The sequence below is a fragment of the Mustela nigripes genome, chromosome 13 (assembly GCF_022355385.1).
Source record: "Mustela nigripes isolate SB6536 chromosome 13, MUSNIG.SB6536, whole genome shotgun sequence".
In the NCBI taxonomy this organism is placed as follows: Eukaryota; Metazoa; Chordata; class Mammalia; order Carnivora; family Mustelidae; genus Mustela; species Mustela nigripes.
The window spans coordinates 16,071,142-16,098,882 of NC_081569.1; positions in this window are offsets into that span (position 1 = coordinate 16,071,142).

Consider the following 27,741-nt stretch of genomic DNA (forward strand, 5'->3'; position numbering starts at 1 on the left):
AAGCCTCCTAGAATGCATTGCTTGCATTCTGGAAGCCTCCTAGAATGCATTGCTTGCATTCTGGAAGCCTCCTAGAATGCATTGCTTGCATTCTGGAAGCAATGCGGAACTCAAGTTAGGGCTTTCTGCTAATGCCGAGCTGGAGAAATGAGGTAATAGTGGACATCTCTGGAAAAGGGTCTGGAACAAGAATGGTCAGGTGTGGCTGGTGGGGTGCTGAAGTGGCAGCAGGGAGATGTGGTCAGGCTCTGGTGGCAAAGGCATGTTTCTCCTCACCCACTCCTTAATGTGAACTAGCAAGAACTCACACCAGAGACTGAAAGTCAATTACATGCAAATTTCCCCAATTCCATATCCACAACAACACATCAGGTTGGTTGCGGGAAACTGACCACAGTGAAAGTATTCACACCATGGAAAGGAACAAATGCTTCAAATCCCTATTTGTGTTTGGGGGTCAGTGTTAAACACTTAGCAGCATGCTACTCCTGCTTGGACTAGCGTGGGGCACACATTTTCCCAAAAAGTCTGGCCTTCCACTCACGAATCTGCGACAGTTCCTTTTCCAGAGGGTGGGGCGTGTTCTTGCAGCATGTATATAAATGAATTGGAGGGGAGCCTGGGTGGCTCAGTTGGTTAAGCTTCTGCTTTCAGCTCAGGTCATGATCCCAGGTTCCCAGGATCAAGTCCCGCACTGGGCCGGGGGGTTCCCCTGGGTGCAGGGTGGTGGTGGTGGTGGTTCCTGCTCAGCAGGGAGCCTGCTTCTACCTCTCCCCTCTGCCTACCACTGCCCATTTGTGCTCTCTGAAAATTCAATAAATAAAATCTTCAAAAAAAAAAAAATTGAAGTTGGAAACCAACCATCTCTTCCCAAGAATAGTAGCATAATGTGTTGTATCTGTTGCAAAGATTTGATGGTACCACTGAAGATTCACCAGTCGCCCTTCTGCCCTGCGTCTGAGAATTGTTCATACTTAACACTGGGGAAGTGTCTCTGGTGATTAGAAATCAAAGGAACCCCCCTGTGACCAATGTCGCAGCATCGAAAGGCTTCCCCACCTTCTTCTACTGTAGCCTCCTCCCCTAACACTTGCCATTGGTCCTGGGATGTTCCCACTCAAAAACATGAAGGCAGTCCTCTTTTGGCATTTATTCGGGGAGCCTCTTGGGCATCCTTTTCCAGCACAGAGTGATGAAACCCCACTGGAAGCCTAGCATCCAATTTCTTTATCTCTTGTTTCCAATTTCATAATTCTTTTTTCTTATTTCAGCCTTTATGTCTAGGATTGTCAAACCACCCTGTTAAAGGTCTTGACCTCCTAGATGATGTGACTTTTGAAATCACACAAAGCAGCTACCAGTTCAGTTCCTTAGAAAGAACTGGGGCTCTCGCCAGTCTAGTTTCTTTCTTTCTTTCCTTTATTTTTGAAATATAATGATGGTAGCTTTTATTTTTATGGTTTTTTAGAATTTTAAAAATGGCTTTTAAATACATCTTTCACTGGGCAAATTCTTTTGACAGCACCTTCCTCAGAACTCCCTTCATGGCTTCATTCCATAAACTGTGTGCCCTCACCACACTTCAGCAACATTCATCTGCTTGGTCTCCATTGTGCTCTCCTAGCCCAGTCTCATTTCTTAAATCCCCGCAAGTTCTATTTTCCTCTAACCCTAACGAAAGAGATGGGGTGGGGCCGGCCATCCTTCAGGGATCACCAGAATAAGAAACTTCAAGCCACAAATGATTAAAGGCAGCCTTCCCACTGCAAGTGTCTGGAAAAACAAGAGAATCAAACTCCCACATTCATTACCACAAATCCTTTACCTCTGAGTTGTTTGTCACAGCAATAACATGAAAACAATTAAAAAGAAACCAACCAAGGGGCACCTGAGTGGCTCAGTCGGTTAAACAGTGGACTCTGGATTCTGGCTCAGACCATTATCATCACCTCAGGGTCCTGATAGGAGCCAGCCTCCAGCCCTTTGCTCAGTGGGGAGTCTGCTTGGGATTCTCTCTCCCACTCCCTCTGCACCTCCCACCCAGGCGCTCTCTCTAAACAAACAACAACAACAAAAAACCAACAACAAAGTGTTTAATGAAAGGGGATTGGTTAAACAAGTTCTGATACATAATTACATTGGGATGCTATATAACCATTCACAACCTTGATACAGAAGAATATTGAATAGCAAGAATGTCCACAATGCATTGCTAAATAGATAAAAGAAAGTTATGATACCCATTCTACACCCTTTCCCTCCCCTGCCCCCGGAACATGCACACACAAAATAACATGTAGATACTATACAGATGAAGAAGAAAAACCAGACTAATAAAGGCTACATATCAAGATGTCCAAGTGTTTAAGATCCTCTGTGATTTTTCCTGGCTTTATTTGTATGTTGCATTTTTCCAAGCCCACGTCACTTTCCTTTTAATTGCAGAGAGGCTTATCTCCCTACTTGCTAGCCTCTCTGGAAAATCCCTTCAGCCTTGACACTTCCACTAAATGGCCTGACTGCCCCTAGACGATTGCTCAAGAAGGGCAGTGAACTCATCTCTCAGAAAGTCAAACCACAATCTTCCCGCAGATGTGCTCTTGAGTTTAAAAACTTACACGTGGGCCACTCGATGAGGATTCCGTCTACACAGCCGACACGTTCAGCCAAGAACAAGCCCAGTTTGTTTATTTAGCCCTTGTGTATTATGAGTCAGGTGCTTTCAAAGCAGACTTTCCAGCCACCTTGCAAGACAGCATGGAACCAATTCATTTCTGCTCACTTGAGAGCTGAATGCTCTGTTGACCTAGGCCATGTAGTTCGTGGTTCTGGAAAACCATTACCCTAAACCACATTGTTTACCTTAAAATTACAGAGGAAATGAGCCTTCTGATCCTGTGAGAATGAAGAGTTCCTTTACTAGAATTTTCTAGTTGGAATCTATATCTTTAATCTCATTTCTAATTTCAATTTGTAAGACATTATGAGGGAAATCTTTCTAGAGTTATCTCATGCTTTTCTGCCTTAGTAAGCAGAGCACACAAAATCTTGTGAATGTATTTTGATGAATGCTAACTCTAATTATTTTGCTCTGCTCTAAGCAATGCTAATGTGGCAGATAACCTTACGTCATGCAGCCCCAAATGCTATGCCTTTCAACTTCTTTCTCTCTTCATCTCCTCCACAATGGCTCAGAAGACACTTCACACTCCCTAGAGAGTCAGCGTTAATTTCTTGTTGCCTTTACGATTCTCCACTCCTGATACTGTCTTTGATTCTGACCACAAGGATCAACTCATTAGTATCGTTTCTAAAAGTATGAGTAAACAAGCTCTGAGTAAAGTTTTGACTTTTGCTGTTGGTTTACTCCTATGGGTTTTCATCTATATATTTTCCTCCTGATCTGGTCAGAATATATTTTTCTTTTTAATTTACTAAGGGTCTTTTGTTGGTTTGCATTTTTGGTTATGCTCTGACTTATTGAAATATTGGAGAAATGGCCTCCCAACATGATATCAACCTATCTTTTAAATATTGTTTTTACTGACACTTTGTTCTTGTCATCTTTACTTATAAGTAAAATGTATGTTCTTCAGTGGGAAAAATTATATGCTGTATTTTTGTATATTCTACTATTTTAAAACAGAGCAAATGCTTGATAAACAATGGTTAACTGATGATTCACAGAATTCTATGGCTCCTAATAACTGTGGAGGCCAGAGATAAAACCATAAATTAATAGATCAAAGACACAAAGTGCATAACACTAGGATGAAAAATCCAATTACTGGAAGAAACAATAATTACTAAAATGATGGTCTTTTAATATTTTTGTTAGGAAACTCTCTGCAAAGAACTCTGGAAAACTACATATTCAATGGAACATTGCTAATTTGACTTCTGGGATGTGTCATTAAAAGCCTAAAGAGTTACAAAGAATATTTATTTCACTATATTATAAATATTGACTTTACAAAATAAAACTGTATCTTCATTTTAAGTGTATCCAATGGAATCTAAGTACCATGGTGACTGACTACTTCTAATAGCCATTTTCAAAATACAAATAAGTTCCCCCCCCAAAAAATACAAATATCTTTAACAGATGGAAATTTTATATCATTTTTTCTCCTTGACATGTATTTGTTTTCCACTAACCTGACAGCATTTTATTTCTTCTGGGTTGGTTCATATATACAGTTATTGAGAGTATATAATTGATAGAACAATATTCCTCATAAAATTTTATTGGATATGTATATTTAATGAGATACATGAGGTTTTTTCAATTTGTTCATGTATCCTTGGGTGATCATTACATATTCCTACAATAAGATGGGATATGACATCAGTCATATTTCTGTTTTTTACTTTGATATATGTATATACTGAATAAACATCATTTACATAAATGGACAGGAACAAAAGGAATGCTATAATAGCAATGTAGCTTATTTTTAAGAATGCCATCTGAGACAGATGCCAAAGATCTCCTCCTAATCCATCCTCAAAAACTATTTGAATGATCTATCAGCTCTCTGACGAGTGAGATCTTCTTCAAGAATGTGTTACCTAGACATTTGTTTTCCCATTACCAGGGTTCAAAGTTCACCTGGCTCCATGCCTCAGATCACCTCCTTGCACATCCTGAATCCATGCAGCACTACAGGATTGAAGATGGGTAGAGGGTGGCCTTTCTCCTATAAAGTGGGAGAAGGCAACTGTGGACAGGGAGGGAGGCGAAGCTGCAAGATAGAGACACATTCAGCGGCAGATCACTTCGAAGAAAGTATACTAGGAAGCTTGATGCTTTAGAAAACAATTCCCATCCCCATGAAAAGTCTGCACAGGAGAATCAATGAACTAGAAGACATGGAGAAAGCTTCAGGGAAGAGTTCTGAGCTAAGCCCAGAGGGTGAGTGAGGTTTAGATAACCACAGAAAGCATGGGGGTTATCCAACCTACCTGAGAGGCACAGGTGAATCGACAGCCCTCACTGAGATGTCCCAATGGAAAACACTTCAAGAGCAGTGGCAGGAAATAGCCAAGGCTAAACCCTTTGGTTGTCTCATTCTTCTTCTAGATTCCACAATGATAAACAGTAGGAGCATTTAGGGGACAAGACTCTAGATCAGAGATTTAACACTTAATTGCCTATAGAAACCAGGCAGGTAACATACAATAGAGATGCCTCTATGACGTAAGCTTATGACATAAGCTGTATGTCATGGTGGATGGTGGGGACTGCTGTGCACTGAGGAATTCTGTCCCCTGCAAGAAGGTCAGCAGCAGTGCAATGGAGAACCTACAGTGCAGACCTTCCAATTCTTTAGGAGAAGTTCGAAGTCCAGATTTGAAAGCCAAGCTCCTGAACAGGCAAGACAACGTGGGTTATATCTACTCTATGGGCCACCAACTTGCCACCTCTGCTTTGATAACTAAATTTTCACTACAGATCAAGCCAGAATGCCAGGAAGCATCAAAAGCTGAATTATTCTTCCCTCTAAGGGTGGATGCCTGGAACAAAGTTAGATCGCCAGTCAAGAGTTGTCAGTGGGGTGGGGGAAGAAGTTCCTTTGATAGAAGTACACCTTTCCAGGCCCCCCTTGCACTTCCTTCCAGCATAGAGAGTCTCTACTCCAAAGAGTAGAGTCCAAAGGATGAGGTGAACATCTCCATGAGGCCAGTGTCTATTTCCTGCCCTGGATTCTGTATTCCTACTTGTTTTGGCCAGTAAGAGGAATGGAGGCAATTTTGCCCACTTCCGTAGGAGACTGTTGGAAGCGTTTTCTGTACAAACATTTCTAAAGATCTGCTTGTTTCTTTCTATTATCTGCCCCTGCTTCAGATGGCTTTGTGTGTTTATTTTACCCTGATGTGCTCTGTGTATTTTGTAAGCCCCCCCCCCAAGCCTTTTTGGAATGAGGTAGGGCATGAATAAATAGGAGTATTGTTTCTGGAACCTCCCCTTCCCGCCGCCCCTCCGCCTACCTGAGTTTATGCTCTGCTGAAGCTTCAGGCCCGGGGCCTATGGGGATGCCACTTAGTAACTTACTGCTCCCAGGTATCCTGAAGATAATGGGGCTTCCAAAGGGGCAGAACAAACCACCAGAGAGTTGTTTAAGCGCTAAGAAAATCTGGCTCCATACATTATTCCAAATCTATATTTATGTTCATGGCTTATGAAGCACCTCGGGGCCCTTTGGGATATGAAAAGCTGCATGAATCTAAGAAAATATTATTAAACAGATTTATTTTGGGTTGCTAAAGAGTGTGAGGCCCTCTGGAGAACCACTGGAGGAGAATGAATTATTTTCTGCAATCTCCACCACTTGTCTTTTTAAGAGTCTCTCATTGAACCCCTGGTGCTGCCTTAATCGTTCCAGCTCATCCTGTTGCTATAGTTACAACAATTAATTATATGCTTAACTAGCCTTACTAGTACATTGCTGCCATCCAATTAAAATCTGATTTCATTCTGTGCTTCCGGGGTTATCTTCCCGGCCTCTGGCTCTGAAAACTGTCCCTAACACAGATTGAAAGAGTCCCAGAAGTTGCCCAGTCCATTCCCCAGTGGAATCTTTGGCTTGAACTTGATAGGACAGGACACTGCTGCCCTGGTACAGACCTTGGAACAGGAGCCAAAACATTTGGGAAATTTGAACCCAACAGCTGCACAAATCGTAAAACTAATACCCAATGGGTATAAGGCTGCTATGAAGAGATGAGGGGTTTTTTTTTTTCCCCCCTTCTTAATTTGAATAATGTATTTAAAGTGGAATGAAGATCCACGGGATTCTTAAATTCGTGGCTGTGCCCAGCCACTGGTATGACATCCAGACACTCTTGCAGGCACCAGCAGCCGAGCTGGGTAGCGGGGATCCAGCTCTCCGCGGCCACCATTGCAGACCAGGGGACTGAAGAATCGGTGGGACCCTCTGAAGCTCCAAGGGGCACTGAGACTGTCCGTCTCCAGGTACTCGATGAAAATGTGTTGGCTGGAAATTCTGGATTATTCCCTCTTCTGCTGATTACCAGTGCCATAGTAACAGCCCAGCACTTCCGTTATTACAAGGAGGGAAACAAGCCTTTAGAAAGGTCTGGTTCAAGTTCACGTCCCTTTCCAGGATGGAGCTGTAGGTCACAACGCATTCCTGTGAAAACTCTGAAGGTTACTGCCTTTTCCTTTTCTTTTCTTTTTTTAAATCACAGAAGTTATTCTGTCAATGTAACTGACACTATGCTTTCCTGATCTATCGGTCTCCATAGTTTTTCCTCTTCCGTCTTTGGCCCCCTAATAATGATAGCTAACACTGTTGTGTTTCTCTGCACCAAATTCTAAGTGATTTTCCTGCCTTGCTTGATTTCGTATGGAAACGGAGGATCTCTGTGCTGAAGTACTTGTCCCAGGACACTGAGCTAATGACAGAGCCACAGTCCTACCCAGACCTGCCTGGATCCCAAGTGCGTTCTGAGTCTTTATACTCTGAGCTCCTCCAAAATGCCTTTTCTGCTCTCACCGTTTTCTTCAATGACCTGTCCTTTTGATTTCCTGCCCTGCTTCAGCCCTGAGGAGGTCTCCAATCCAAACCCAGGCCTGATGCTCCTTCACCTGCCTGACACATACCCCTTTCATGCAGTCCTGTGGCCACGGCAAACATGTGTGTTCACAACTGACACACCCTCTGACCCGCATTTGTCCATCCTCTGGACCTCTATACCTCTGTGAGGCGACCCACTGTTCACTGACCACAGAGCCCTAAAACTCAGAACTGTCTTTGGTTTTTGACTCCCCGTCTCCGCAGACTCCCTACAAATAACCAGTCTGTTGGCCGGCTTGCTGCTCACCCCTGTTGACCCAAATGGACCACTTCTGGAGCCAAAACTGAGTCCAATAGGTAACCAGCCCTTTGCCATAAGCCAGTGTGTGGATTTCACAGGAAATTAAAATGCATGTGGAGTTTCTCTCCAGCTGTCCACACTCAGTGGTTTTATGGTGTCTCTCTCCCACTATCACTCCTGTATGTTCAGGATTTCTGCACCGTCTTCCGAAAGGCCAGGGTTGGAAGGGGCCCCTCCTCTATAGTTATCACATACCAGCTTCCTTCTCTTACCATCACTGCACCCCGTCCCCATAATCATACATAGCCTTCTTGTGGCCACACTTTGAAAATATGTCCCCCAACACCCTTCATAGCTATATCCCATTCTTTTTATTTTTTTATTTTTAAAGATTTTATTTATTTATTTGCCAGAGAGAGAGAGAGAGAGAGAGAGAGCACAGGCAGGCAGAGTGGAAGCAGAGGCAGAGGGAGAAGCAGGCTCCCCGCCGAGCAAGGAGCCTGATGTGGGACTCCATCCCAGGACGCTGGGATCATGACCTGAGCCCGAAGGCAGCCGCCTCACCAACTGAGCTACCCAGGAGTCCCCCATTCTTGTTTTTAAATTTAATTTTATTTCTTCAGTGTTACAAGATTCATTGTTTATTCACCACACCCAGTGCTCCTTGAAATACGTGCCCTCCATAATACCCACATCCCATTCTTAAGACAAAGTTAGCCCATGTGAGGCCTTTAATAAAACTGAATTTCTAAATTTGAACTTGCCAATAGCAAGTTCACAATAGTCCACAATATCCAAACTATGGAAGGAGCCCAGATGTCCATTGACAGATGAATGGATAAAGATGATGTGTTACACACACACACACACACACAAACACACACACACACACAGGAATATTACTCAGCCATCAAAAAGAACGAACTCTTGCCATTTGCAATGACATGGATGGAACTAGAGGGTATTATCCTAAGTGAAATAAGTCAGTCAGAGAAAGACAATTATCACATGATACCATTGATATGTGGAGTTAAGAAACAAGGCAGAGGATTATAGGGGAAGAAATAAAACAAGATGAAACCAGAGAGGGAGACAAACCATAAGAGACTCTTAATTATAGGAAAAAAAGTGAGGGTTGCTGGAGGTGAAGGGGTGAGAGGATGGAGTGCAGTAATGGTCCAGAGAATAGTGTCTCTGAATCTGTTCAACATAATCCCTTAAGACAACAAGAAGAGCCCATCACCATCCTGGCTTCCCTGGGGGCCTGGCTGGCAGTCCCTGGGAAATGGGGAGGAAGTGCTTGCTTACATAAACTGGATTATACCAGTCCCTCTCGGAGTGTTGTCCTCTGTCACTGCCACCATCACAGAGGAGCTCGAGAATCCCACATTTATTTTGCACTAATTGATGTCCTTCTGGGAGCAGCTTAATCTCACCAACTCTGCTAAAAGAAAATAAAAAGAGGAAAATGTTCCAGAAAGAGCTATTCCTTATTTAATCACTATGGCAATACTGTTATCACAGGGGCTATCTATCTAGGCCAAAATAGTGCAGAAAAGAGAATGGCTGTGGTACACTTGCCCTCTCCCTCACCCTACCCTGGGTCCCCACAGCAGCCTAGGGACATAAATGGGGTCACAGGCAGATGGGAGAGGTTTCTAGCCTCTGCCCTAGCTGCTCCTGGGTGCCCAGGAGGCATCTCAGCTCACATGAACTGGGCCCCTGATTTCCTCAGGGTCCTTGCTGGGGCAGGTCCTGTGCTGGCCCCTGCTGAGAGTACCAGGACAGATGTGAAGTTATCTCTCAGGGAGCAGATCCAGCTGGTTGGTTCTGTGGCCCACGGTGTTCCCCAGTAGACACTGAGTACAAACTAGGAACTGGCGCCACTCCATGTCTGTCTTCCTCTCTCTCAAGACACATACCACAAGCCAAGTTCCCTTTTGCTCCTGGTGTTTTAGAAACTGGGTAGGGGCACCTGGGTGGCTCAGTGGGTTAAGCCGCTGCCTTCAGCTCGGGTCATGATCTCAGGGTCCTGGGATCGAGTCCCATATCCGGCTCTCTGTTCAACAGGGAGCCTGCTTCCCTCTTTCTCTCTCTGCCTGCCTCTCTACCTACTTGTGATCTCTCTCTGTCAAATAAGTAAATAAAATCTTTAAAAAAAAAAAAAAAAGAAAGAAAGAAACTGGGTAAATCCCCTCCTTCAGGTTTAGTTCTCTCTTTGTACAGACCCAACTCCAAATACAGAGGAATGCTGCCCAGCCAGAATCCCCTTCCCCCTGCCCACCCTCCCTGAACTGTGTCCTTGAGTCAGTCAGCCTTACGCATCTGCACTCTTGTTTCCCATTTTATGGGTTCTTCCCCAGAAGCTCCCTGGGTTTTCACATAATTGAACCCTCAAGGGGCCAACCCCTCTTTCCCCCTGGAACTGTCGAATCCCTAAGTGAACAAAGTCACGTTACTTATATCTCAGAAACAACAAATGTAACCAAAACCATGAGGTTGGATGATTTGAAGGAACTTGCATTGGCTTTCTCAGCTTTTTATAGGAAGAGCTATAGGCATGGGCTTGGCAGAAGGCTTGACCCCTTCACAAAGATGTGGGTTAGAGGCATAAGCTGGATTGGAGAAAAGTACTGCTATGGACTGAACTGTGTGTGTCCAAAATGCATATGTTGAAGCCTAACCCTCAGTGTGACCAAATTTGGAGTAAATAAGTTAAGTTAAATGAGGTCATATGGGTGGAGTCCTACTCCAGTAGAATTAGTGCCCTTATAAGAAGAAACCTCAGAGCAGCTCTGTCTCTCTGCTAAGGGAGGACATAGTGAGTAGGCAGTCATCCACAAGCCAGGAAAAGAGCTCTCACCAGGAGCCAAATGGCTTTCTGAGCCTCTAGAACTGCGAGAAATAAGCGTTTGATGTTTGAGTCCATGTGTGGCATCCCCTGCTACTTTGATAAAAAGACATTTTGACAAGGATAGCTTGGGTAGAATAGTGGAGAAATATATTTAGACTGAAATACCAGATTCATCAAATCTACAAATTAAATGGGGAATAAATGACGTCTTTGCAATACTGAGTGTTCCAATCTACAAATATGGATGTATTGGCTTGTTAAGGCTACCATAACAAAGTATCACAGGTGGAAGGCATAAACAACAGAAAAATGATTTTCTCATTGTCCAAAGGTTAAAAATTCAAGGTCACGGATTCAGCAGGATTGATTTATTCCCAGACACCTTTCCTGGGTTGTAGGAGGTAGTGTGCTCTCTGTGTCTTACCATCACCTTTCATCTGTGCCCTGCTGTGTTCAAATTTACTCTCTTAAAAGGACATTAGTCATATTGGATTAGGGCCCACCCTAAGGACCTCATTTTAACTTAAACTTCCCTTTACAATCTCTTTCTCCAAATAGAGTCACATTCTGAGGTAGAGTGGGGGTTAGGACTTCAACATATAAATTTTAGAGGGTACCACAATTCAGCCTGTGACAATGAAATATCCCTCTATTCATGTTTTCTTTACCTCAATAGTGTTTATAGGGGTTAATGTTGAGGTCATGCCCATTTTTTGTTAGATTTATTCTGAGATATTTGACATTTTGGACACTTATAATTGGTATCTTTTTAAAAATGTCATTATTTATTTATTTGTTGTTCATATATTGAAATAACATTGATTTTATACATTAACCTTTATCCAGTGACCTTGTTAGATTTTATCAATGCAATAGGTTATTTGCAAATTCCTTTAGATTTTTCTACTTCACAATCAACATAATCTGGAAATTATTTGTTCCCTTTTAGTCTTTGTACTTTTCATTTATTTTTCTTGCCTTATTGCAGTGGCTAGGACAACCAGTACAATAATGAATAGGAATGATAATAACAAGTTTTGTGCTATTTCTAATATCTGGGGAGATGCCTAGTATATTATACCATCAGGTACAATTTTTTGTACTTGGATTTTTTTGTTCATTATCAGCTTAGGGAGGTTTTTGTTTTGTTTCTATTTCTTGTTCACTGAACCTTATCAGAAATGGGTAATGGATTTTATCGCTGTTGGTTCTGCATCTAATTAAAGCATCATACCATTTTTTCCTATTATTCTGTTAATGTGGTAAAATAAAGATTAGGTTAAATGCTACATTTCTGGGATGGATGGACCCAAATTCAAAAGGATGTACTATCTTTTTAGAAAGTGTTGGGTTCATTTTGCTAAAATGTATTTATAATTTTTGTATGTCTATCCTTGGAACTGGCCTTTAATTTCCCTTCTTATAAATGTTTGTGTCATGATTTGTTTTCAAGTTAATACTGGCCTCATAAAAAGAGATGACACATGTTCTCTATTTTATTTTGCCATTTTCTGGAGAAGTTTGTACAAATTTGGTGTTATTTATTCTTTAAATGTCTGGAAGAAATGACCAGCATGCCTGGAGATTGCTTTGTGGGGATATTTGTAATTACAAATTCAATTTATTTACTCTACAGAGAACTATTTAGATTTTAGAAAATTTCTCCCTGTTTCCATTTTGGTAAGTTGTGTTTATCTAGAAAATTCCTCAGTTTACCTAAATTTCAAAATTTACTGAAATAAAGTTGTTCATGATATCCTTTCATTATTTTTTGTAACCGTATGTAGGATATGTGGTAATTCCTCTTCTGCATTCCTGCAATTGGCGATATATGTCTTCTCTCTTTCTCTTAATCATACTTAGTAAGAGTATAGTTTTTCAAAGAATTTACTTTCAGATTTGTAATTTTTTGTGTTGTACATTTGTTCCATATTTAACTAATTTCTACTATTGTAATTATTACCTCCTTTCCTCTTTCTTTCTAACTTAATATTTTTAACTTTCTATTATAGGTTCTACCAAGAAAATCAACAGATGATTAATTTTCAGTTTATCTTCTTTCTGACATATGAACATATTCCTTTAAGCATGGTTTTAACTACCTCCTGCACATTGTAGTGTATCATATTTTCATTTCATTTAATAAAATAATTTTAAATTTCCATTATGATTTAATTTTGCCCATGGATTACTTAGACATATACTCTTTAATTCCCAAACATTTGGTGGCTTTCTAGTAAAGTTTATCATTGATAGATTTCTACCTTTATTTCACTGTGTAATTTTAATACATGGAATTCTGTTAAGATTTGATTTATAGCTCATATGGTCAATTTTGATAAATATTCGATGTACTCCTAAAAATAATATGAATTCTGAAATTGGGTGTACAGGTGGTAAATCACGTTCAAATCTTATATTACCTTTTATGATTTGTTTTTGTTTGTTTGTTACAGAGAATGTGTTAGAATCAGCCAATATGGTTGTGAATTTATTCCTTTAAATCTGCAATCTTTGCATTTGCTATTTTGATGCTGTACTATTCAGTGCATACAAATTGAAAATTATTAAATCTTTCTGCTGGTTGATCTTAATCATTATGAAATGTCCCTTTATCTCCAAGAATGCCTTTTGCCTTAAAGTCTGTTTAATCTTATATAATTAAGCCATGTTACTTTTTATTAATGTTTAGACTTTTCAGTTGTGTTCTCATGTGAAGGTGTTTATTTGTTCATATTGAGAGATTTTGTTTTATAATTGATATATTTGTCCATTTACACTTAATATAATTCCTGGTATATTTGGGGCTTTTATTATCTATTACTTGCCATACCAGTTCTACACCCTTTATATGACTTTCTTGCAATTTTTTGAATAAAGCTTTTTAAGATTATTCTACAGTTCCTTCTGGAAATTACAACTTTGGTAGTTTTAATATCTTTTATTTTCTTCTAACAGTTACACAGTGATTACAACAAATATCTTTGACTTATTAGAGTCTTCTAGAGATAGGTACTTAAATCACTTCCCAGGTAATGCCATAACTTTGCTAATTTCAATTCCATTACCTCGCTCCCATTTTTGTGTGTTGTTTTATGTATTTGTTCTCATTAATTTCAAATCACTGTCATTCTATATAGTAAATATTCATTTAGACTTACCTGCATAGTTTCCATTTCTCTTTATATCTTCTTACATTTCCATGTTTCCATCTGAGATAGCTCTCCTTCTCTCTTAGGAAATGCTTTAGTACTTCTTTTTTTTTTTTTTTTTAAGATTTTATTTATTTATTTGGCAGAGAGAGATCACAAGTAGGCAGAGAGTCAGGCAGAGAGAGAGAGAGAGGAGGAAGCAGGCTCCCTGCTGAGCAGAGAGCCCGACGTGGGGCTCAATCCCAGGACCCTGGGATCATGACCCAAGCCAAAGGCAAAGGCTTAACCCACAGAGCCACCCAGGCGCCCCTGGAAATGCTTTAGTACTTCTTTTAGTGTGTGCTTAAAGACTACAAATTGTTTAGTTTTGTTTTTCTAAAGGTGTTTTTATTTTTCCTTTGTTAAAAAGAATTCTGGATTGAATTCATTTCAATAGCTATATTCAGAAAATCTATTCAGCAACATTTATTTGGGACCTGAAATTTATCTCAAACTTGCTTTGACCATGTAATTGCCCTTTTAGGAAATCAATAGAAATAAGTTAAAGTGAAAATAAAGCAATTGTGTAAAAATACAAATTGTATCATTATTTATAAATGTGAAAAGTTGGAAACAAGTGTAAAATCCAACAATAAGGCAACAGTTTAGTAAATTATGGCAAATCCATACAATATTCTGAAAACATTAAAATCATGCCTATAAAGTACTTTTGTGAGAAAAGAAAAGTTATCTTATTATGAAATGTGGGGAAATCAAAATGCAAATTTCAATAGGTTGTGTGATTTTAGTTAAGTAGCAACACTATGTGCATAGTAAAAGCCTATAAGGAAATACACCACTCAATTATCCCTCTTTATCTATGAGTAGAAGGGTTATGGTGGCTATTTTTCTGTAATTGAAATAAATGATTTCCATATGTGACTAGAGTAGCCTTAATTCTTCTTTTCTTCTGTTCATTTAAATTTATAAATAAAACAAACAATAAAATTTATAGCTCTGTTAGAGGACATTTAATTTAAGGGGTTAAAATTATTTTAACTGTCTTCCATACACAGAATTTCCCATGAAAGGAAAGCATAGAAATATACAAAAGAGACCCATTTACACTGTCATAAATTGTTCCAACTCTCAAATCACTGAGAAAAATCTACCTTGCACAAGCTGCCATAAACACCTGATCCCCAAACATAAATCTTTGTATTGAAAATGGCATCCCCCACATTTCTTCTGGAGTTAAAGGAATAGTATCCACCTTCCTTCATATAGAGTATGAGTCACTTCCTAAATCTCATTAGGGATGGTAATAATGCTTTAGCAACAGGAATTAATTCCATGCTAATCATATATGTCAGTGACTTTCACAGCTGCTTCACAGAAGCAAGAGTTTTGCAAATTAGTTGCTTTCTTATTTGGGGGGAAGGTGGGATGGGCCAGAAGCAAAGGCATCGTTGGAACTCACATAATGTTTTCAGATTTGTTGATTAGCCTGGCAGTCTCATTTTATCATTTCATCAGAAGATGGTTTGGGGCATAAGCAGTCCTGAGGTCATCATTCTGACTTGGCTGATTAGTACTGGGCTTGTCAGATAATTGGAAAGGTCACAAAACAGTGTCTAGTCTTTCTCTTAAAGCTAAAATTATTGTCAGAAAAAATTCTAAAAGGTATTCTAGGATTATCTTCGTGGTATTAGACAGATCTGAACTTGAATACTTGGTGCCTGCTCCTTTGCTGTGTGGCTTTAGGGAAAGAGCTTATCTCTGTGAATCTAAGTTTCCTTCCACGTGAAAATGGAAAACATGGGAATGGACAAGACAACACACATGAAATTAATGTCCAACACACAGCAAGGATACAGTACATTTTCATTTACTGAAATCTCCCTTCCATACTTACTGGAAAACCTTGCCATATTGAGAGGACCAAGATTCAATGTGTAAACTAACTGGACATTTTTCATCCCCACCTCCAGGTAATAATAGTTAAGCTGCCTTCAGCCTAGATGTGGAAAGTGATATAAACTGGGGGATTGGGTGGGCATGGGAATAGTAGAAGGAGAGAGGTTGACTCAGTGGGGATTCAGGCAAAGCACAAAAACCTGAAGAAAAAGTCCAATGAAAAGACCATGCAGCTTAGTTCTATGCATTCACATAACATTTACTGAGCATCTACTATACTATAGACACAGACTTTGATGTAGAGGATACAGTGGGGAGTAAGATAAGCTCCCCCTTTCTTCAAAGCACTTACACTCTACTGGGGACAACAGGTGTGACAACAGTATCATAAAGGCTGCGGAGTGGGGCGATCTGGTATCTGTGGTGATACAGGGAGATGCCTCATTTTCCGCACTCTAGGATAGCCCTGAAACAGCCTGCCTGCTTTCCAACAGCAGTGACTCTACTCACATTGTATAAAGCCACCTTGGAACACAGGAAGGTCTAGCTGCACTGGGAGGCAGCAGAATGGCACTGAATGGGGTAAACATACTATATATTTTATTCAGTCTTAATTCCAATATTTAGGAAAAGATGCACCTTTCCTCAAAGGGAGAGCCAGTCATCACAGAAGTGCACAGCTATAATAAATCCGTCCATACTCACTGCTATAGAGTCGCTGAGATGATCAGCTTCTTGTGGCAAGGACCCCTCTCTACAGAACGCTAGCTTGCCCAGATATCAGATGGTCCTTCCTTGAGCACATCTCCCCGAAATCATGCCCCTTTCTGGAGCTCTACTATGGTCATGCTGGGATGGGCACTTCCATGTTCCTCCATGAAAAGCAACACTGACTTTTTTCTGGGATGGCAGGTCACCCTGAGGATGGAGGTTATTTAGCCTGAGTTTTGAATAGTGTTGAAGATATTGCTAGTTTGAGAGAGAAATTAGTGAATAATACTCCACGCATCCTTTCAGCCATTCTACAAGTATGTGGTGACTGCCTACTATGTGCCTAGCACAGCTCTAGATGCTGGAGATACCCTAGAGCATCAAAGCAGACCCCGACCCCACACCGAGTTTACAGACCAACAAGGAAGGAAGATCTTAAGAAAAACCAGAAATCAAATGTGACCAACATGACTGGTCCTATGTAGGAAAGACACAGGGGGGCATGGGAGGGTGATTTTACCGAGTCAGAGAGGTTATCCCTAAGGAAGGGTTCTAAAGGATGAGTAGGAATGGAACAAATGTGAAGAGGGGAGGGAAGGCAGCCAGAACAGTATGTACAAAGGGCCTTAGCAGAAAAGTAAGGTGTATAGCAGGGACAGAAAGAACCCAGTGCAACTGTAGTGGATATAAAGGCAGGGAAAAGGGAGAATGGGTGCCAGGTGAGGCTACAGAGATGAAGTCATCTATAGTGGGCCCTTCAGGGATCCTTAGGTCAAGCCACACACAACTTCAAAACTCACTAGTTCTGTAAACACTGATTATTGTGCCTCACATTCTTTTTAAAAATTTAATTAACCTTTTTTTAAAAAACCTTGAGATAATTGTAGATTTACAAACACTTGTAAAAAAATAATAATACAAAGAAATCTCTTATTCTATTTACCTAAAGTCCCCCAATGCTCAATAAAACTAAAACTATAGTCCAGTGTCACAACAAGTGTATTGACATTCATACTACAGTCAAGACATGAACAGTTCCATTATGCCAGGATCCCTCCTGTTGCCCTTTTATAATCACACATTTTTTTTCCAGCTCCCAACTCCTCCTCCACTCACTGATCTCCATTTCTATAATTTTGTTATGTAAAATGTTACATTAATGGAATCACGGAGTATGCAAATTTGGGAGATCCACTTTTATCACTCAGCATAATTCTTTGGAGATTTACTCATTTATGTATCAAGGTTTGTCCCTTTTTATTGCTTCTTTTTCTAAATTCTTGAGGTGAGAGATTATTGATTTGAAAATTTCCTCTTTTCTCATTTATGCACTGTTATAGATTTTCCTTTTAGCAATGCTTTATCTGTATCTTACAAATTTTGTTTTGTTGTATTTTCATTTTCCTTCTATCCAGTAGTATTGTTTTTATCTCCCTTGAGACTTTCTCTTTGCCCCATGGGCTATTTAGAAGAACATTCTTCTCATAGTATCTAATTGTTTGGCATTTTCCTATTTCATTTCCATTGTGGTCAGAGAACAAACTTTGTATGATTCCAGTTCTTTTAAATTTGTTTTAAGTTTCTTTTATAGCCCAGGATATGGTCAAACTTGGAACATGTTGTGAGGGGTCTTGAATATAATGTGTTGGGTCCTCCATCAGCTTTTGTTTACATACTTTGCAATTCTGTTGTCTGGTGCATATATAAACACATTTAAGACTGCTATGTCTTCTTAGTAGACTGACCCATCTGTCATTCTACAGTGTCCTTCTCTATTTTTGGTAAATTTCTTTCCTTTGAGCTTGACTTTATCTGATATTAATACAGTCAGTTTTCCTTCTCCTCCTCTGCCTCTTACCCCTCCCCCTTCCTTCCCTTCCCCTTCCTCTAGACCCCTCCATCTTCTTCTTCTACTATTTCTTCTTCTTGTTGTTGTATTAATGTTCGCATGGTATATCCTTTGTCATCCTTTTCCTTTCAAGCTACCTCTGTCATCATATTTGAAATGAATTTCTTATAAACAGCATGCAGTCAGGCTAGTTACAAATTCATTCCACCAATCTCTGTCTTTTAGTTGATACATTTACACCATTTATAGTAAATGTGATTACTGATTACATCAGCCAGTTTATTTATTTATTTTTTTGTTTTCTGCATGTTCTCTCAGTTTTTCATGTTTTGTTTTTCTTTCTTATTTGACAGACAGAGATCACAAGTAGGCAGAGAGGCAAGTGGTGGGGGGTTGGGGAGAAGCAGGCTCCCCGCTGAGCTGAGAGCCGGATGCAGGACTCGATCCCAGGACCCTGGGATCATGACCTGAGCTCAAGGCAGCAGCTTAACCCAATGAACCACCCAGGCGCCCCTCATGGTTTTTTTCTATACTCTGAATTGATGTGATTTACTTGAACCATCATTTTTTTAGAATTCAACTTCAACGTATCTGTATGGTTTGTTTGTTTGTTTGTTTGTTTTACTGTGTTTCTTTGTACAGTTTTTAAATGGTTGTTTTAGGTATTATTTACATATGGATTATCAAAGTCATTTTATCAGTTTCATGGAAGCATAGAAAACTTACATCCCTTTATGTTTTTCTTAAATCTCCTCCATTTATAACATAATCACCTTAGGTATTTTTTTAACAAAAAGTCAGAACAATTTCATTGTATAATTTTTGTTTCAATTATCAAGTTTAATTTAGAATACTCAAGATAAAAAGGAAAGTTTATGGTATTTATATTTTTGTTTATTGTGTTCTTTATTCTTTCTTGATGTTCCAAGTTTCCTTCTTTTATCATTTCCATTCTGTCCAAATAAATTCAGCCTTTCCTTTAGAGTAGATCTGCTGGTGACAAATTGGTGACAAACATTTTTCTTTTGATTTTTCTTCATTCCTAAAGGATGTTTCAGCCAGTGTATGGGCTGACAACTCTTTTCTTTCAGTCCTAAATTGTGCCACTTATTTTTGGCCTCCATATTTTCTAGTGAGAAATCCACTGTCATTTCAATTATCTTCCCCTTATAAACAATGTGTTATTTTTCTATGGCTTCTTTCAAGACATTTCTTTACTTTCAGCTTTCAAATGTTTAATTATGTGTCTTAGTGTGGATTAATTTGGGCTTTTCCTATTCTGGGGTTTCTTTTCAGCTTCTTAGATTTGTAAGTTTATGTCTCTCAACAAAGTTGGAGAGTTTTCAGGCAATATTTCTTTCCTTTTGTTTTTTTTTTTTTTTTACTTTTTTTTTCTTTAAATTCAATTAGCCAACACATATTACATCATTAGTTTCAAATGTAGAGTTTAGTAATTTATAATTTGCATATAACATCCAGTGCTCATCTCATCACCTGTCCTCCTTAATGCCCATCACCCTGTTACCCACCACCCACCTTCCCTCCAGCACCCCTCAGTTTGTTTCCTATAGCTAGGAATCTTTTCATGGCTAGTCTCCCTCTCTGATTTCTTCCCATTCCGTTTTCCCCTCCCTTCCCCTATGATCCTCTGTGCTGTTTCTTATATTCCACATATGAGTGAAACCAAATGATAATTTCCTTTCTCTGACTGAGTTATTTCACTCAGTACAATATCCTTCAGTTCCATCCACAGTGATGTAAATGAGAATATTTCATCCTTTTTGATGGCTGAATAATATCCCTGTGTGTGTGTGTGTGTGTGTGTGTGTGTGTGTAACATTTATTTATCTATTCTTGTATTGATGGACATCTGGGTTCTTTTCATAGTTTGGCTATTGTGGAAATTGCTGCTATAAACATTGGGGTGCAGGTGCCCCTTCGGATCACTACATCTGTATCTATGAGGTGAATACCTAGTAGTGCAATTGCTGGCTTGTAGGGTAGCTCTATTTTTAACTTCTTGAGGAAACACCTTACTGTTTTCCAGAATGGCTGTACCAGATTTCATTCCCACCAACGGCGTAAGAGGGTTCCCCTTTTTTCCATATCCTTGACAACATTTGTTGCTTTCTGACTTGCTAATTTTAGCCATTCTGACTGGTGTGAGGTGGTATCTCATTGTGCTTTTGATTTGTATTTCCCTGATTCAGGCAATATTTCTTACAGTACCATTTCAGCCCCACCTTCTTTCACTTCTCCCTCCAGGGTATCCATAGCACAAATGTTTGATCTTTTGTTATAATTCCATAGATCCCAAAGGTTCTGTTCTTTTTCATTTCTTAAGGTTTATTTTTTTTTCAATGTTGCTCAGATTGCATAATTTCTATTTTTCTATATTCTGGTTCACATATGCCTCTGTTGGCTCTGTTCTGCCTTTGAATTCATCCACTGAGATTTTTGTTTCAAGCATCCAACTCTTGATTTCAGCTCAGGTGATGATCTCAGGGTCTTGAAATCAACTTTGGGTTCAGTGCTCACTGTAGAGTGTGCTTGGGATTCTTGGATTCTCTCTCTCCTCTCTCTCTGCCTCTCTCTCTTAAATAAATAAGAAACTCCTATGAAGTCAGACCAAGGTGAGCTGATCTCCCTGGAACAATGTCCAAGCAGCCAAGCCAAGCAACTTCCTGATAGCCCCTGACACTTGGGTGTTACTAGGAGGGTCTTGTATTGGAATACCTTTGGTTGGTGGGGGTAGGAAGGAAACAACTGTTTCTCTCCCTACAACAAGAGAAAATTAGCTTCCACTTGCCATGTGTCTCCTCACCTCCCCTATTATGTGCATAATGACCCTCCACGCTTACATGAACGTGAGTGAGGTTATGGGGAAGTGTTAATTGTGATGAAGTATTAATTTCTTCTTGCCTTAACCATCCCTCTCCTGGTTCAGCAGAGAACCAGCCTATGCTCCCAGCTCCCAGGGAGGCACCAAACAGGATAAAGGCAGTGTCTCCCTAAGAAGCCTCCAGACATTTGCTCCCCAGTGGGTCCTGGGGAGTGGCTCAGAAATAACAGTGTCTTGATCAGAAACATCAAAGTGTAAAAGGAGAACTTTCTCAAAGAAGCTTTTAGAAATGAGGAGAACAGTATGTGTGTGGGATGGGAGTGGGACGGCAGAGCTCCCTCTGTTCTGTAAACAGCACAAGCAGGAGAAATAGTGACTGAGGCTTCATCTAGGCACACAGGGCCCAAGCACCTTGGAAAAGTTCCAGTGTCCCAAGGATGGCTCGGAATGGCAGACGTTCTGGGCCAGAAGGTACTCGCTGACTCTGGTGGCAGACAGTTCCATATTATCCATGGATTTGAGTCTTGGTGTGACTTGGGAGGGGAGAGGCTTGAAGGAGAGATTAGCATAGAAACTCCTGTTTTAGAAAATGCAGTGGTTTCTGTTCCTTCTCCCATGGGTTTTGTGACCTGTGCTCCAAGGGGACCACTGGAGACCTCACAGTATACTCCCATCGATCCTGACAGCATCCTGTGACAAGGTCACATGGCCAGGAGGCAGAAGAGCAGCTCTGAATCACATGGGACTCCCCACCCACACTTTTCACTTCACGGTGGATGGCCCGTACTTTCTGCCAAGGGGAAGCTTTAATAAAACACTTCTTGGAAAGTTCCATGGTCAGAAAGACATGTTCCAGCAAGGTGAGCATAGAAAATCACGAGGTAGGTACCTCTCCTGTTTCAAGAGGTCTCTACTTCTCTCTAGCCCCTGGCTCCTCTGTATGGAAGGAGGAGGAGGCCTGTGTCTTCTCTTTAACAGTCTGTTCATTGCCTCTTGCTCATGTCACCTCCTATGCATTTGCATGTGAAAATTACCTTCTTCGGCTCCCAAATTGATGTTTGCCTGTGCAAAGGGAGAGTTCTCTCTCTGAAGCTCAAGAAGACATTGCTATAAAAAAATAATTACGATTCCCATTCTGATGCTCACCCTGTGGCCTGCCATACCTCACACATCAGAGTGTGCCAATAGGATACCACACATGCCAGCAAGCATTCGTTTTATTTTGCGCACGGGCCCTCGGAGAGAAGCGGGTACTGCTTACCTCTAATTTAGTCTGACAAAATCCATACCCTGCAACTTAATTTCTCACAGTTCCTGTTTCATGACACTTTCTGATGTCAACTCTAACGTGATTTTAGAGATTCTAGAACCATTTTCTTCAGGCACTGAGAATCCCTCCTTTTCGCCATAGATTGAAGTAAGTGTCTGGCCACAAGGTACAAGAATAACTTTGCCAAAGTTAACAACACAGTGGTTTGTTGATTTACCCAGGGGCGGGAGGCTCCTTCCTCAGAGTCCCTGAACATTCGTTCTAGAGGACCCCTCTGAACCCCAATGGCATCTTGGAGGTCTCACTCCTCTGTGTCCCCCAAGGGAGGATCTCGGAACCCATCTTTTACCTGAACAGCACTGCAAATTTTTTGTCCCCCTCTCTCGTAATTAGTCAGCTACCAACAGCTTCCTTTCCAAGGGCTGTTTCTCAGAACTTGGTTCTCCCGACCCATAAGCAGCTCTGAATTTCTCTCAGGCAGACAGAAAGGCGGAGCTCATGCCCTCCCTCCTCCTGCCTGTGACCTTGACAAGGACAACGATGAAGCGTGATAACCAGGCCCTTACTGTAAGGTCTACAAAAAGGCTTTCAACCATCCACACACATTTTCAGATCGAATTCTAACCATAAGCATACTGGGTAGTTAATAGCTGTCCAAATCTGAAACAGGGGAACCCAAGGATCAAAGATTAATTTTCTCAAGATTCACAGTGAGTAAGGTTTGAAGACACATTCTTGGCAAACTCCCCCTCGATGATGTGATCCGGGGAAGCAAGATGTGGGACATGCGTGCACACCACACATCATGGCGTCCCAAGGTAGGCCCTGTGGGCACTGAAGGCTCCACCCCATGTCCCTTTCTGCCCCTCTCCAAAAATCACAGGTACTCAGAAAAGGAGACGGAGCACATCTAGACGTGAGAACAGCACCAAGGCTAAACAAAGGGAGGCCCATTCACCACACTGAATGTGGATTCAGCATCTTTGATTAACACCTTCTTTGACACAAAAAGGAGATGAGTTCTCATCTTGGACAAGGCTCCCAGCATCCAGACCATGCAGCCAACAGGCTTTCAGCAACCAAGAGGAATCGGGAAAGAATCAGCTTCCACAAAGGAGAGGCCCTCTCTCCCACTAACACCCAACAGCAGCAACTGCACACCCATCAGGCCTCATGAGCTGTGTGGGATTCCGGGAATTGAGAACCCCCCCTCCCCGCCACCAAACATGAATGATGCTACAGATTCTGCCACAGGGCCCTTGCACAGGCAGGTTTTGTTTGATTCTGATCTCTCCTCTGTAGTATGTTGAGCAGAAATGATGATTCCCAATGAATTCATGAGAAACCTGAGGTCCATAAAGAATAGGTAAATGGGGGGGCGCCTGGGTGGCTCAGTGGGTTAAGCCTCTGCCTTCGGCTCAGGTCATGGTCTCAGGGTCCTGAGATCAAGCCCTGCACCCTGCATCAGGTTCTCTGCTTGGCAGGGAGCCTGCTTCCCCTCTATCTCTGCCTGCCTCTCTGCCTACTCATGATCTCTCTCTCTCTCTCTCTCTTTCAAATAAATAAATAAAATCTTAAAAAAAAAAGAATAGGTAAATAGGGAGGCAGCTGTCATTCACTTGGGAACGGGCCTTATGCTACACCCATTTCCATGGCAAGTCTTCAAATAAGCACAATGACTTGTGATGTCCACCCTGAAGAGGAACAAGAGGGAGACCTGGAAAGGGTATGTGATGTGCCCAGTTCCTCAAGCCAGGTAGAGGCAAGATTAGGTCCCATACTCTGGACTTCTGGTGTCAAGTTCACAGTTGTCTCTACCACTTGCCAAAGGCCTAAAGCTTTCTCCCAAGCCTCCTGGGGAACCTCAGATGGGCATGGACGCTTGTCAGACCCCCAAATAGAGAAGGTGATACAATCTGTTAAGAAGCCTTTAGAGGCTTGTCAGACCCCCAAATAGAGAAGGTGATACAATCTGTTAAGTTGGGGGGGGTGTTAGGATTTATGCCCCATGGATGTGTTTAGGGGCCAGACAGCATGGAGGGTCCTGATTGGACTATATGTGGAAAAATGCAGATATGAAGAAATCTGCAGAAGGGGGATAGTAGGCTTCCCACCAAGCTGAATGTTTTCTCGGATTTTTCTGCCCAATGTATGATGAGCTCTGTTTGACAGATGAGGCCTTCTGAGGTTGATTTTAACCCCCAAAATAACCTACAGGTAGAGCAAGGAGCAGCCAACTTGGAACCCACAGAGCACAAATGCAGAAGGGCATCTCCAATACCAGTGTTTGTTTGGCAGAACTGGAGGTCATGAGATGGGTGATGGGGGCAGATACAGCAGAGTAAGGAGCACGCACTGCTCACAGGCTTCACATGATCACAATTATATGGATGTCGAGGGCGAAAGTAATCCACGAAGGAAATGCTGCTGAATGTGAAGCTGGGTGCAGGGTGGGCGGCTCACAGAAGGGAAACAGGAAATGGTCGCGCTTGTACGTCTTAAAGATGCAAACCCACTTCCCCAAGCGACACCTGTGCTCCAGTGCCCCTGCCCAGGAGGACTCTCAGATTAACCTCCAGGACGCTGCAGCATGCTCTCGACTCAGCCAGAGAAATGAGACACAGTTCAGACCTCCGTTCTAGCCAACAGGGCCAGCGTCCGCAGCAGTGGGCAGTGTTCGGAGGGGAGGAATGCAGCTCATCCTGCAGAGGCCAGGGGCAGAGTCCGTGGGGCATCAGACTTCTCTGCTCAGCCCGAGACCGAGGATCACAGACATAAAGGAGATGTCTTTTTGGAAGACGCACCCCCTGCTTTGGTTGTGGCAGGTGTGAAGGCGTGGATTTCCCCAACCCGCACGAAGCCTCCCGTTGCATAGACAGAAGCCTGAAACTGTCTGTGAGTGCTTCCCTGTGTGTTCACTCCAAAGGGCAACAGGACTCTGGTCAAGGAAGGGCTCTGCATGGAGACAGTGCTACTTTGCACTGCCCGTTTTAGAGGGATAGTCTCTAAATTCTCAGGGGTCCTAAAGGGCATGGCATTGATCCCAGAGGTCCCTTGGCTTAAGGTCAACATCACACAGGTAGAAGATCTTCCTTATTCCTCAGCCCCAAGTCCTAGGCCGGTCCCCAGATGTCTCACTTCCTTATAAGCTTTATCCAGAGCCCACTCTGGATGTTTCAGATTTCCTGAATGGACACCAACAGAGTACACCTTAGAGGATGCCATTTCTCTGCCGCAATCTATGAAGAAGGATCTGGACGAAATGGTTTCAACTTCTGCTAGGGAAATGATGCTCAAGGGGAGGAAACTAATCACTAGCCAACTTCAAGGGGCCATTTACTACCTTGGGCTTTCCAGTGTACTCAACCAAGCACCAACCCCATGAAGTACACATCCAAAAGGCTCCATTTTGAAACCTTTCCCAGCTCCAACCTCCTCCTGTTGACTCACAATGGATCCAGCATATTAAAAACAGCAGTTAATTACAAAATAAATAAATCCACTGCTTTGGCAAATTTCTTTTAACTTGAGCATCCCCCTGCCTATTTTGCAGAGGATGTCGCTGCATGATCAAGGTCAAGTTCAAATATTTTCATATATTTTTTTAAAGTAATTGGTCCAAGAAGTGGAAGGGGCTCTAGGGGTTAGGAGAGATTGGGCTGAAGCAGCTAGTCCTGGGGAAAAGAGATTGTCTGAACAGGAGGGAGACTGGGGTTTAGAGTTTTCTGTCCCGAAGAATGGCAGTCTCCCAGTAAGGGGACACTGGTGGACCTCTAGGGAGGCGTTTCAGCAGCTAAACCTCAGGCAGGAGTCAAAGGGCTGCTGTCCCCATCTTCCTCCACAGGGGGCCGTGCTGGCTTAGAAACTGAGCACAGCCTCGGGGTTAGTAGGCACCAACCACAGAGAGCCCTTGCCAATTGTTCCAGTATGCACGAGTTCCCTGCAGCCCTCACCTGGAGGCTGGGGAAAAGGAGAATGCCCCTAAAGGAAGTGTGCTTGGGAGTCCAGAGTCACATCTAATGAGACTTGCAGAAATAGAGTAAAAAGACATTCTTCACCTTGAGCCTCATGGTAATTGTACATTCAAGCCGCAGCCTGTGAATAACACCAACCAACACTTCATGGAACTTGTTTTCTGCAGAATACTCATTAGGAAAGCCTCACGTGGGTAGACTTTGTCCCCAGGTTCTTGACTTCCCTCCCCTCTTGTTATAAATAAGTTCATGAACGGCGTTATTTTAGCGACCAAAGAAATATGACCTCATGCTAGGCTGGTATCAGCATCCTCCCAAACATCTGGATGAAAAGCAAAAACTTCATTCAGCTCCCTTCGATTTGTGTTTTGAGATACCTGGACACCTGACCTCACCCATGGCAGCTGCGAGTTTCTCTCTCATTCATTTCCTCACCACTTTGGCCTCAAGTACAATTTTTCAATCTACTCAGCCCAGCTTTCCGATGCCAAATTACCCGTGAACTGAGTTTTGGAAGATAATCTTTAGATGATGAAATGTCCTCAGAAAACATTTACTGTACATTGAGAAGAAAAATGCAAGCCACGGAACAGAACGTCCCATGTGTCCAGCCAAGTCTCACGAGCCACGGCAGTCACAGTCTGTAAAGTGGCAATGGATAGTGACCAAGCCTCCACTGAACCACTGACCTGAGGGAAAAATAAAGGTTTGATTCCTGCAAACCTCCAGTCCCATTTTCAATAACCACATAAATTCATATCCTTGTTTTATGTGTATTTCCATACCTTAAACTCACAGTCACTAGCTCTCTAACTCCCACCTCCCTGAGGTTTGACTGACACACACATTTTCTCTGCAAGGCACAGCGTGGGCTCCTTGCCTCTAGGAACATGAGAGGTGCTTCTGTGCTACCCTTGGTGGCCATTTTAAACAGCAAAATCACACAAAATCACACAAAGGCACAAAATGTGACCAAAAAGACATCAGAGGAACTTGTTTATGGGATGAGCACCGAAACAAGAAGGCTTGCGGTATTCAATCTCAGCTGGGAACAGGAGCAGCTCTGGTGTCTTGCCGCCCTGGGCACACCCACCAGTGCTCTGGGCCATGCTGAACTTACTGATTTGGGGTTATAAACCCATTTCAGCAAGTAGGTGAAATCACAAAGACAGAATCAACACAACTGCTTCTATAATCATAAAAAGAATTAATGAACATAAAAACCATTAGCTAAGCCAACACGAGGGACAGAGGGTAGTAATGATTTTCTGGATCTAGTGTACACTAAGCATTTCCGATGTTCTGGGCAGGGACCTCGAATCCTCTCTCCCTGAATTCGGCAAACTTGCTC